Source organism: Dasypus novemcinctus, chromosome 2, assembly GCF_030445035.2.
Source record: "Dasypus novemcinctus isolate mDasNov1 chromosome 2, mDasNov1.1.hap2, whole genome shotgun sequence".
Taxonomy (NCBI): Eukaryota; Metazoa; Chordata; class Mammalia; order Cingulata; family Dasypodidae; genus Dasypus; species Dasypus novemcinctus.
This window is the reverse complement of record NC_080674.1, coordinates 184,224,905-184,235,513: the sequence shown is the minus strand read 5'-3', so window position 1 is coordinate 184,235,513 and position 10,609 is coordinate 184,224,905. Positions and strand designations below refer to the sequence as shown.

At 52.1% G+C, this 10,609-nt stretch overlaps 2 long non-coding RNA genes across 4 annotated transcripts in view; one reads left to right on the top strand and one right to left on the bottom strand.

Annotated features, from left to right (window-relative positions):
• Positions 1-2,492, top strand: part of LOC131274735 (uncharacterized) — an 11,558-nt gene extending 9,066 nt beyond the window's left edge. Inside the window, exons 2-3 of the long non-coding RNA XR_009182011.2 lie at positions 743-806; positions 1,738-2,492. This is a non-coding gene — a long non-coding RNA (uncharacterized lncRNA). The remainder of the gene's footprint in view (positions 1-742; positions 807-1,737) is intronic.
• Positions 1,705-10,609, bottom strand: part of LOC111759152 (uncharacterized) — a 37,771-nt gene continuing 28,866 nt past the window's right edge. The window contains exons 5-9 of one of the 3 annotated variants that reach the window (XR_009182006.1): positions 8,953-9,177; positions 7,772-8,607; positions 6,337-6,487; positions 3,540-3,633; positions 1,705-1,889 (exon numbers count right to left, since the gene is read on the bottom strand). This is a non-coding gene — a long non-coding RNA (uncharacterized lncRNA). Of the gene's footprint in view, positions 3,634-6,336; positions 6,488-7,771; positions 8,608-8,952; positions 9,178-10,609 lie in introns of all 3 variants that reach the window. The other 2 variants (XR_009182004.1, XR_009182010.1) reach the window with 2 other exon arrangements.

Genomic DNA, 10,609 nt, shown 5'->3' with positions numbered 1-10,609 from the left:
ATCCATCCATCCATCCATCCATCCTTCCTTCCTTCCTTCCTTCCTTTTATTCAATTACTTTATCAAGCATCTACACTGTATCACACACTCCATGGGATGCTAAGGATAAAATAGAGAGCAAAATCAGATGGATCCTCTGCCCTTAGTACAGCTAACCATCAGCCTGGTGAAGGAGACGGTAAGGAAACAATTATAAATAAATGTAAAATGGCGACTGTAACACGTCCTGCAAACGAGAAGTGGGTGGCAATTTGAAGGCCTATAACAGGAAGATAGGTCCTGGTGTGAGACTGGTAAAAGTCCAGCCTTGTAGCAGGAGCCCTCTCTTTGTGTGTCAGCAACAGGAAGACACTGGCCTGTGTTTAGGCAGCAGTATACCACTGAGCTAGCATGCCAAATGTTTCTTTGTTCATTTATACAAACATACTCTGTAATATACATGCATATTCCTTGGTGTCATTTTCTCTTGTATAATATAAAGTGTATATTTTTGTACCATATCTATCTATATATAGACATAGACACACATATGCACAGAGGTTTTTCTTCTCACTGACAGTTCAGATGATGTAGTCACTATCATCTTCATACTTCATAATTACATAACTATCACATTTTATGTTCATATATTACATTATATAATGAATAATTATATAACTCTTTAGCAAGTGCCATTTTAGTAGTAGCTATACATGCATTATCTCTGTTCCATCCTGATAGTTTTTGTTTGCCCATTTCACAGGTGTGGAGACTGAGGCTCCAAGATGCAGAGATGTGAACACTTGCCCAGCGTCCCACAGCCAGAAGTGGGTGAAGCATATGGGAGCACAGATTTGCATGACTCCAACATCATGTTGCCTCCTTGCTAGCATGTTAGGACCAAAAGGAACCTGAGAGAGTGGTCAGATAGCTGACTGGGTTGAGAGCCACCCGTGGCTGATGAGACTTGGTGTCTATTAGAAGACAGAGCAGTTCAAGGAACAGACTCTGTAACCTTGACTGCACTGACCAACTGGGCTCTGGGGACTCAATGGAACTGCATAGCCATCAGCAGCCCCTGTACAATAGAGTCGCTGACCCAGCAGTCCAAGGTGACACCCAGAAGTCAAAGGTCTCTGCCCAAGGAGAAGGAGCACAGACCTGTGACCCTGTTCCCATGGACCACATAGGGAGAATGAGAGGGGAATCTGAGCTTAGATAGACAACCTCAAGGCCCTAGCAGAAGATCTGGGGAAACAAAGGATGGGCATGAAGGAAGACTTCCTGGAACAGGTGTTACCTGAACAGAGCCCTGCAGGATCGGTCAGGGATAACAAAGTCATTCCAGGTAGAATTCACAGCAGGAGATGGAGACCAAACCTTGGGCCCTGAGGTTTCAGACAAGACTGCCCAGCCCTGAGTTACTCTTCTCCAGTTCAGCTTGAGCAGAAGCCCCGGGGCAGGAGATAGCATCTGACTGTGAAAAAAAGATGGGGCTGAAGACATGGCGGGAGAGGAGAACAAGGTCTCAGATGTCCTTGAACATTTAGGACACATCATGGGTTTCAAATAGGACAGTGATCCCATGCCTTTTAGGGTTATTAAGACCCTCTGGGGCAGAGCAGAGGCTGGAGTGGAGGCAGGAGAGGCTGGAGGCCAGGAAGAAGCTGCCACAGAGACTCAGGCAAGGACAGTGGGAGCGGGAAGGGGCAATTCCAAGTGCCATTGTCTTTAAAAATTATTTTATTTTTTTTTCAGAATCAAAATTATCTCTGGTGGTTTGGAACTGTATACACCCCAGAAAAACATGTTCTTAGTCCTATTACAAGTCCTTTATAAGTCAGATGAAATTCAGCCACAGAGAAAGAATGCCACAGATGAAGCAGGCAGAGCCGAACATCAGTGGGCACCTGGAAGAGAAGGGGGAGACCATGAGAGGCTACCATGTGCGTTGCCATGTGACAAACCGAGGACGGAGGATAGCCAGCAGCCAGCTGCAGAACGCATCAGTCTTCAGGCAGACAGTGTCATCTTGGTCTGGACTTTCTTTTAGCTTTAACCTTGAGCTAATGAATTCTCATTGTTTAAGTGGCCCCATTTCATGGTATTTGCTTGAGCAGCCTATGAAACTAAAACATTATCCTTGCTTGTTTAAAGTAAAATAGAAAATCGACAGAGAAGAGAGGCATACCTAACAGCAAAGACAGATCCCATGTTGTCCTTATAAAAGATTTTATTATGAATTAATCGATACCAAGGAACATATGTAATTTACATTGTTATGAAGAATAATGAAAAAACAAACACACGTGAACCCGCCATTCAGAGTAAGAATTAGAACTTACTTAAGCAATGGAAGCTAAGCACGGATCCTCTCTGGCGCCTCTCTTACCTCCAGTCCTCCCCCTAAACCCCCACCCCCAGCAAAAGGGAAAATCTCCCTGAGTTTCAAGTTTGTCTCATACCTGGGCTTGACTTTATGTTTTTACCAAATATGTATGTGTCCAAATATAGTGCTTGGTTTGCTTATTTCCAAGCGCTCCTGAAAAAAATGCGTCTTGGTTTCTTCGGCCACTTGCATTTTTAAAGTCAATATCATGTGTCTCAGATCCATCCTCTCGCCAGTAAATGGCACATCCCATCGTATGCATTTACCCCGATTAATTTATCCCTTCTTCTGTTGGTGGGCCCTTGAGTGGCCTACGGCTGTTTCCGGTCTCAAACCGTGCTGCTATAGACATTCTTGTAGGCGTCTCCTGGAACACAGGTGCACAGATCTCCCCAGGAAACCTCAGGGTAGAATTGCTGGGTTGTAGGACCCAGAGCTCTTCCCACTTCTCTCTTCTGAGCAGCGCCCAGCAGCCCCCGGATGTGCCCGAGAGCCTGGCATGCTGGGAGCTCAGGGCCCCCGTGCAGGCAGGCCCAGGCCAGCCCCTCATCTGCAAGCGAGGCCAGCAATTCTCCAGCTGGCTTCTAATTAGGTCACAGGAGAGTGTCCCTGGCTCGCTCAGGGTTTGTTCCGTTTCCTTCACACTTGGGCCAAGGGAGGATCTGTTCGCAAGCTACCAAGCCCCAGGGGGATGGTGATGGAAACTGCTAATGCTTCCGGAGCCGTATGCACACCAGGCTTGCCCAAAGCCCTTCAAATATGTCCACTCACTTAATCCTACCCTGGGTAGGTACTATCAGTACCCCCATTTTCCAGATGAGAAAGGGAGGCACAGCAAGTTGAGGATCTTGCCCACCAGGAACACAAACTGGTAAGTGCTAGAACCAGTCTTCAAATCCAAGTAACCTGGTTCTGATGCTTTCCAGCTCTGAAACCAGGCAAAGAGCCAATTCCTCTCCCAATCCCGAGTTACTCAGGATTCTTTTTTTTTTTTTTTTGCAAGGAAAAGAAACAGAACTTGAAGGAATAGAAGTAAAAAAACAAAGGGAGGGGACTTCTTGGCTCACAAAATAAATGCAGAAGAGACAGATAGGAAGCCAACCTCGGGGCCCACTGGTTCAGAGAGACAAGTGCTATTAGAAATCTCTCCATCTCCCACCTTGATATCTACCTTCATTCTCTCCTGCTGCCAAAGGGCTTCCTCCAAGGAGCAAGAACGTGGCTGCTGCAGCTCTCACCTCATCTTCTAGCAGATTCTCCAACATCTGTTAAACAAACAAATCAAACACAGGGGGAAGGACCCCGATTAGCTCGGCCTGGGCCAGCTGCCCATTCCTGGAGCAGTCCCCGTGGCCTGGGAAGGCTGGGTCCTCAGACTGGCACGGGGTGGATCACAGGACCCAGCCTGTGGCCACAGGAGCTGCGACCATCCCCGGGAGGGGGACAGGGTGTCTGGGAGCAGGGCAACCGTCCCGGTTTTGCTGTACTGCCAGGGCCCCATCTGTGCCAAGGAACGGCAGAAGCTGGAGGGGCCCCTGCCTCCTCTCTGGAAAGTCACCACGGCCTGGGCATCTGCTTCCCCAGAGAGGAGTCCTGCAGCCCCTTCCTTTTTGAGCAAGGCCTGGGTCTTTACCCAGGAATCACCTGGGCTGAGAGGAACTTCCCTTTGTATACTATCTATCTGGCATTCAGGGAGAAGAGATTCTAACCTGCTATTTTTCACCAGCCAAACCCACTCCCGTGCACCCTAAACCACAGAAGTCCCGGGGTTGGGACGTTGCACTGGGACTGCTCAGAGGAGCAGCAGCATCTCCAGAGACGGGGAAGGAGATTCCTTGCCGGGCCTGCTGATGACAAGCCCTGCAGCACAGGGGAGACTTTCATTCAGGCCACTCCGAGGAACCCCGGAGAGCCGCCTGTCCTCCCCTTCACGGGGGATAGGGCTCAGGGCACAGGAACAGAAAGCAAATGCCAGAGCCCAGGACAGGCAACGGAACATTGGAAAATCCCGCACGGCCGGCCCCGCCTCCTGCTGCACATGGCCCCCCTTGGGCCCTGCCCAGCCCTGAGCTGGGGCCAACGCGGTAGAGCGCCAGGGGAGTCCAGCAGACACACATCTGGACAGGAGACAAAGGCAACCTGTGGGCCGGGAAGCCTGGTGACCGTGAAGAAAGGACGCCTTCGCAAGCCCGGCTCTGCCTGCTGGTGACACAGGACCTCCCGAGGCCCGGCCCCGCTCCCAGCCGACCCACGGCCTCTGCCGGCCGCTTCCGCAGCCCGAGAGTGGGTGTGGGAAAGGAGCCCCTTCCTTGGGCCTCAGGAGCCAGGGGGTGGGAAAGGGACAGCAGGAAAAGCCAGAGCCAATGAGTGGCTTCAAGGTTAAGGCTCTGGAAATAAAGAAAATTAAAAAATAAGAAAAAATTTAAAAATTGAAAAGTGTGATTTTGCGCTGGAAATTGGCTCATGGACAGATTAAATTTAGGAGTAACTGGGGCAGATACGCAGAGAAGCATGTTTCCTTAATGAGCCTGTCTTTATTTAACTTCTTAATCATCTCCTGGGCCAAAAAATCTGGAGGTGACTCCAAAAGTCACGACGACAAAGACAGTGACAAATTGAGCTCCGTTGAGCTGTTTCGGGACCCGGCTCCGAGACCTCAAGTCCCTACTCCCCAATTTGTCAGCCTGATGAGGGGGGTCTGTACCTGGCTGCTAGGATAACCCCTGTACTGCCTCCCAAAATTCATGTCCACCCAGACCCTCAGACTTATTTGGGAATAGGATCTTGGCAGATGTAAATAGTTATGATAAAGGTCATACTAGAATAGCTGTAAATCCAAATGAGGGTGTCCTTACATATTTTTTAAAGATTTATTTATTTATTCCCCCTCTCCCATGCCCTTCCATCCCCCGTTGTCTGCGCTCTGTGTCCATGTGCTATATGATCTTCTGTGTTTGCTTGTCTTCTCTTTAGGTGACACTGGGAACAGATCCTGGAACCTTCTGGAGTACGAGAGAGGCGCTCAAGCTCTTGTGCCACCTCAGCTCCCTGGTCTGCTGTGTCTCTCATCTCCTCTGTGTCTCCTTTTGTTGCATCATCTTGCTGTGGCAGGTGTCCACCTGGGCCAGCACTCCACTTGGGCCAGCTCACTGTACAGCCCCATCTGCCTTCACCAGGAGGTCCTGGGAATCGAACCCTAGACCTCCTCTATGGTAGATGGGATCCCAATCACTTGAACCACATCCGCTTCCCAATGGTGTCCTTATAAGGAGAGGGAAATTTGGACATGGAGACAAAGGCACAGAGGGACGATGGCCCAAGCAAAGGCAGAGGCAGGGATTGGAGTTATTCTGCCATCAGAATGATGGGGTCACCAGAAGCTGGAAGAGACTGTGGAGGGAGCATAGCACTGCTGATACCTTGGCTTTGGACATCTGGTCTCCAGAACTGTGAAAGAATGCAATTCTACTGTATTTTTTTGTTTGTTTGGTTTTTGGTTTTTTTAGGTACCAGGGCCAGAGATTGAACCCAGGACCTCTTATGTGGGAAGCTGGCACTCAACCACTGAGCCACATCAGCTTCCCTGAGTTGGCTTGCCTGTCTGTTTGGCTTGTTGTTTGTTTTTGTCTCTTCAAGAGGCTTGGGAACTGAACCTGAGACCTTCCATGTGGGAGGCAGGAGCCCAACCCCTTTAGCCACAGTCACTCCCCAGCTCTACTGTGTTAAGCCCCCCCTTTGGTGGTGTTTGGTGATGAAGGTCCTAGGGAGCGAGTACAGCCCCAGAGTGGCCTCACCGCCTTGCTCAGAAACAAGTAAAAGGGAGGATCCTTGAACAGGCAAAAGGCGGTTTGGGTGGTACTTCCCTTTTCGGCCCTGATTCCACCCACCCTCCAGCGTTCTTTGCTGTCTCCGTCTCACTACTCATCCATTCAGTCACTCAATAAAAATTGCACAAGCAATTTGCATACCTATGTCAGGCACCGTGAGAAACTGCTGGAAGCGCAGTGCTGGGCAGGGCCGGGTAGTGTGCCTGCCTTCACGGAGCTGGCCGTCCAGTAGGGGAGGCAGGCTCAAGCAAGCGGTTCCAGAATGGTCTCTCTATAAACTGCCACGGGCACTCTAAAGAGAAAGGGAAGAAAAGTCTAGGAAGCCCGATCCAGGCTCGGGGTCCACCAAGATGACCCTCGTCCTGCCTTGGGCCCTGGCTGCCTGCCTGCGGGTCTCACTCCCTCCGCAGGGAGGAGGAGAAGCACGGCATGGTGAGGCCGCTCTGTGCAGGCTGCTGTAGGCACGGCCCACCCCCTGCGTCTGTGATGGGGGAGAAGGCTCCCTCTTCTAGGGAACGCATCAGAACCGAGATGGGGAAAGGTCTAGTTTGAAACAATAGAGCCAGCCTAATCATAGAATTTTATATTTTGGGGGGAAAAACTCTTTCATTTCATGAGGAAAACTGTGGGAGAGCTGGAAAAGTGTTCTTGGCCAGTGGATGTGCATGAAATATGTACCCCAGGAGGCAGGGGGAGGTACAGTGTTCGAGGGGGAGGGAGGAGGTTTAATGTTAAGCTAAAGGAAGCACAGGGGAAGCAGATGTGGGTCAAACGATTGGGCTCCTGCCTAACACATGGGAGTCCTCAGTTCGGTTCCCGGTGCCTCCTAAAAAAGACAGCAAGCTGGCGTGACAGGCAGGTACAGCAAGCTGACGCAACAAGATGACACAACAAGAGACAGGAGGAAAGCATAATGAGAGACACAACAAAGCAGGGAGTGGAGGTGGCTCAAGTGATTAAGCACCTCCCTCCCACATTGGAGGTCCCGGGATCACTTCCCGGTACCTCCTAAGGAAACCAGTGGGTGGGGAGAAATAAATAAATAAATCTTGAAAAAACAAAAGGAAACACAGGTTAGAAACCCTTGAGGAACACTGGGCTATCTCACATGAATTCACCACCACCCTGTGAGCAAGGGAGCAGGACCACAGGATAGCATGACTCCCATGTTCCAGGAGCGGCGATGGAGGAGCCAAAGGCTGAAGTCGCATGCCTGTTACGCCGCTAGTAAGTTGCTGAGGCAGAATTTGAACCCAACCCAACACTCCGATGCAATAGCCCGTGTTGCTCACAGGGTCTTGAGCAGGGCGCTAGTGGATTCCAGGGCCGTTCTTCATGTAGGTCAGAACTCCCAGGCAGAGAGTCAGCAGGAGTGAAAGCCTTCTGGGATTCCATGGCGGTGATTTGCAGGCTGCGTAATTTAAACAGCGCCCTGCGTGCGTGGGGGCCAGCAGCTTTGGGACCCCCATGGGGCTGAGCTCCGCAGAGAGGGGCTGGGGATCTGGGGGTTGTCAGGAAGTCAAAGGCGTCCGCCCGGGAAATGGACGGCTGAACACATGAACAAGGGACCTCTTACCCTGGTCTGGGCTATGCTGATGTCCAGGTTTGTCCCACGAATTCAAAAAAGGTTAACAGAGCAGGAGGACAGAATCGGATGCAGGGAGAATGCGTAACTTGTTTCAGCTAACCCTTCACGTATTTTCAGTATATTTTCTTTTTTCTTTTCTTTTTTTAAGAAGGAGCTAATTACTGCACATAGTAGGTGATTTCAAATGCATGTCTCCCTTTTTCCCAGGAAATGAGGTCCAAGAAGTCTTCCATTCGGCTGTTTGTTGAACAACAAACGCCTGAGAATTTTAAGATGGGGCAGAACCTACTGGGCGCCGTCCGGTGAAGTCCCCACCCTGGGGACGCGTTCTCACTGAGCTGGTGCGGCAGCCACGTGCCCCGCGCGGCTCTCCAGCGCCTGGAATGGGGCTGGCGTGCCGGAGGGGCTGCCGCTGGCATTTAGTTTATGGATTGCTTTGGACTCCACAGGCTGGGCTAGCTCGCGGAGGTGGTGTGCTTGTCGCCCCAGTGAGTCCAAATCCTTCCTCCTCAGGGCTCGTCCTCACAGCACTTGCTCTGTAGGACCACAGAAGGCTCTCACGCCTGCTGAACTGGGGGGGAGGCCGGTCGAGGGAGCAGTCGGCTCAGAGAAGGGGGGCGATGGTCCTAAGTTCTCACAGCCTCGGAGGGGCAGAAGGGGGTTGAGATCTGACACGTCTGAGTCCTGGGTGGTTTCAAGGGAGGTCGTGTTTCCAACCCACGCCCTGTGCTCCAAGCTGCCTGGCAGAAGATCAGCCCTCCCTCCAGGCCAGCAAGCCAACCCCGGGCAAGCCAGGCTGGCAAGCTGCCTCTGGGCACTTTGAGCTGTAAGATATAAACATTGGCGATCAACAAACAAATCTACACATACACACATACACATACATGTACACATGCATATCAAGGGTCATCCATGTACCAGCCCTGTGCCAGCCTTGGGGACACAGGCATAACCCCCCACCCTCCCACTCCCACCTCCAGCCCCGGCACCCCCAGCCTGGGAGCACACTGGAGGCACCCAGCTGCCTGAGATGGAAGGATGGTTCTTTGGAGCTAAGGGGGTGAGTTAGGAGGTTTTGATTCTCCTAAGATACGTTTTTTAGAAAAAGAAAGAAAAGAAAAAAGATTAAACTGACAACTAAGCTTGGGAATCCCCTCCTGGGGACTCACCAATGCACATTAGTATTTTAAGGAAAGGGAGGCAGCGAGGGGAGTGGACAGAGGGCTGGACTTGGGGCCGGATGAGTTTTGGCAGAGGGCTCTGAGCCTGAATTGGTGCACCCGCGGGTGGGCATGGTGGGAGCGCTGTATCTTCTATCTGCCGGCCCGTGGTGTGCTTGTGGCCTGGAGAGGGGCTCAGTGAATGACGGCTTCCTTTTCCTTCCCCGGGAGGGCCTAGGGAGAGCAGGAAGGGGAGGAGAGGAGGGTGAATGGGATTATTTCCCTGGCCAGCCTGGCAGAGCCTCGACTGCTAGTCAATAACAGACAGCCACCCAGCGTGGGCCTCTGCCTTGGGCCCCCCAGCCACCCTGTGCAGGCCTCTACCTTGGGCCCCCCAGCCGCCCTGTGCAAACTCTCGGCCTTGGGTCCCCCAGCTGCCCTGCGCAGGCCTCTGCCTTGCACCCCCCAGCCACCCCGCACAGGCCTCTGCCTTGTGCCCCCCCAGCCGCCCCGCACAAGCCTCTGCCTTGCGCCCCCAGCTGTCCAGCTCAGGCCTCTGCCTTGCGGCCCCCAGCCGCCCCGCACAGGCCTCTGCCTTGCGCCCCCCAGCCGCCCTGCACAAACTCTCGGCCTTGGGCCCCCCAGCTCCCAGCCTGGGTCCCCTGCAAGCCAACCTCAGAAAGAACAGGCTGTTCTGCCATCCCGGGGGCTGGCTCCTGGCAGGCCTGTAGGGAATGTGGCAACATCCGGGGGCCAAAGCAGAGACCAGGCCTTAGGAGCCAGCATCAACCCGCCATCCTGTCCTCTGGTATAGGCAAAATCCAAATGGGCCTTCCGCCTCCCTGGGGGCGCATCTCAGGACGGCAGGTGAGGAGAACCAGGGCTGAGTCTTGGCTCTGCTGCCTCCCTCTTGCAGACAACTCACCTCCTTTCAAGTCCCGCGTGCTAGTGAGGGACTGCAGTGAATTTACCGGCCCAAGCCTCAGTTTCCTCTTTAGAAAAATGGGGGGTAAAATGCGTGTCCTCCTGCCTGGGCAGCACCTGGCTTACAGGAACTATCTCTAGCTCAGTGGCTGTCAGCGTCTGGTCCCCAGATCAACTACATCAGCATCAAGTGGGAATGCATTAGAATGAAAATTCTCAGGTCCCACCCAGACCCAGCAAGTAAGAAACTCTGGGGGTGGGGTGGGCAGTCTGTGTGGTAAGGCTCCCTCCTGGGGATACTGATGCTAGTTAAAATTTGCCACACACTGCAGTGAGAGGTTACTGATATTCTCCGCAACCCCTTCCAGCTCCGAGTCTGACTACAGCTGGCTAAGGATGGGACTTGGGGTTAGGTGGACCTGGGCGAAATCCTCCTTCCTCTCCTTCCAGCTTGTTGCCTGGGGGGAGAAGTCATGCTCCCCGAACCTCAGTTTTCTTATCTTTGAAATGGGAATACCCCCTGACTCGCAGTTTTCCATACAGCACCAAATGGGAAGCACCTATCTCAGAACCCAGAACATTCCAAAAGCTCAGTCACTGCTAGTTACTATCACTGTCGTGGTGGCTATTTTCTTCTTAAATAATCAGGTACTAGAGATATTTGTTCCTAAAAAAGGAAAGGGTTTCTCTGGCATGAATCTCGGCCCACTCTGCCATCATCCCCCAAATAATATTCCCGTAA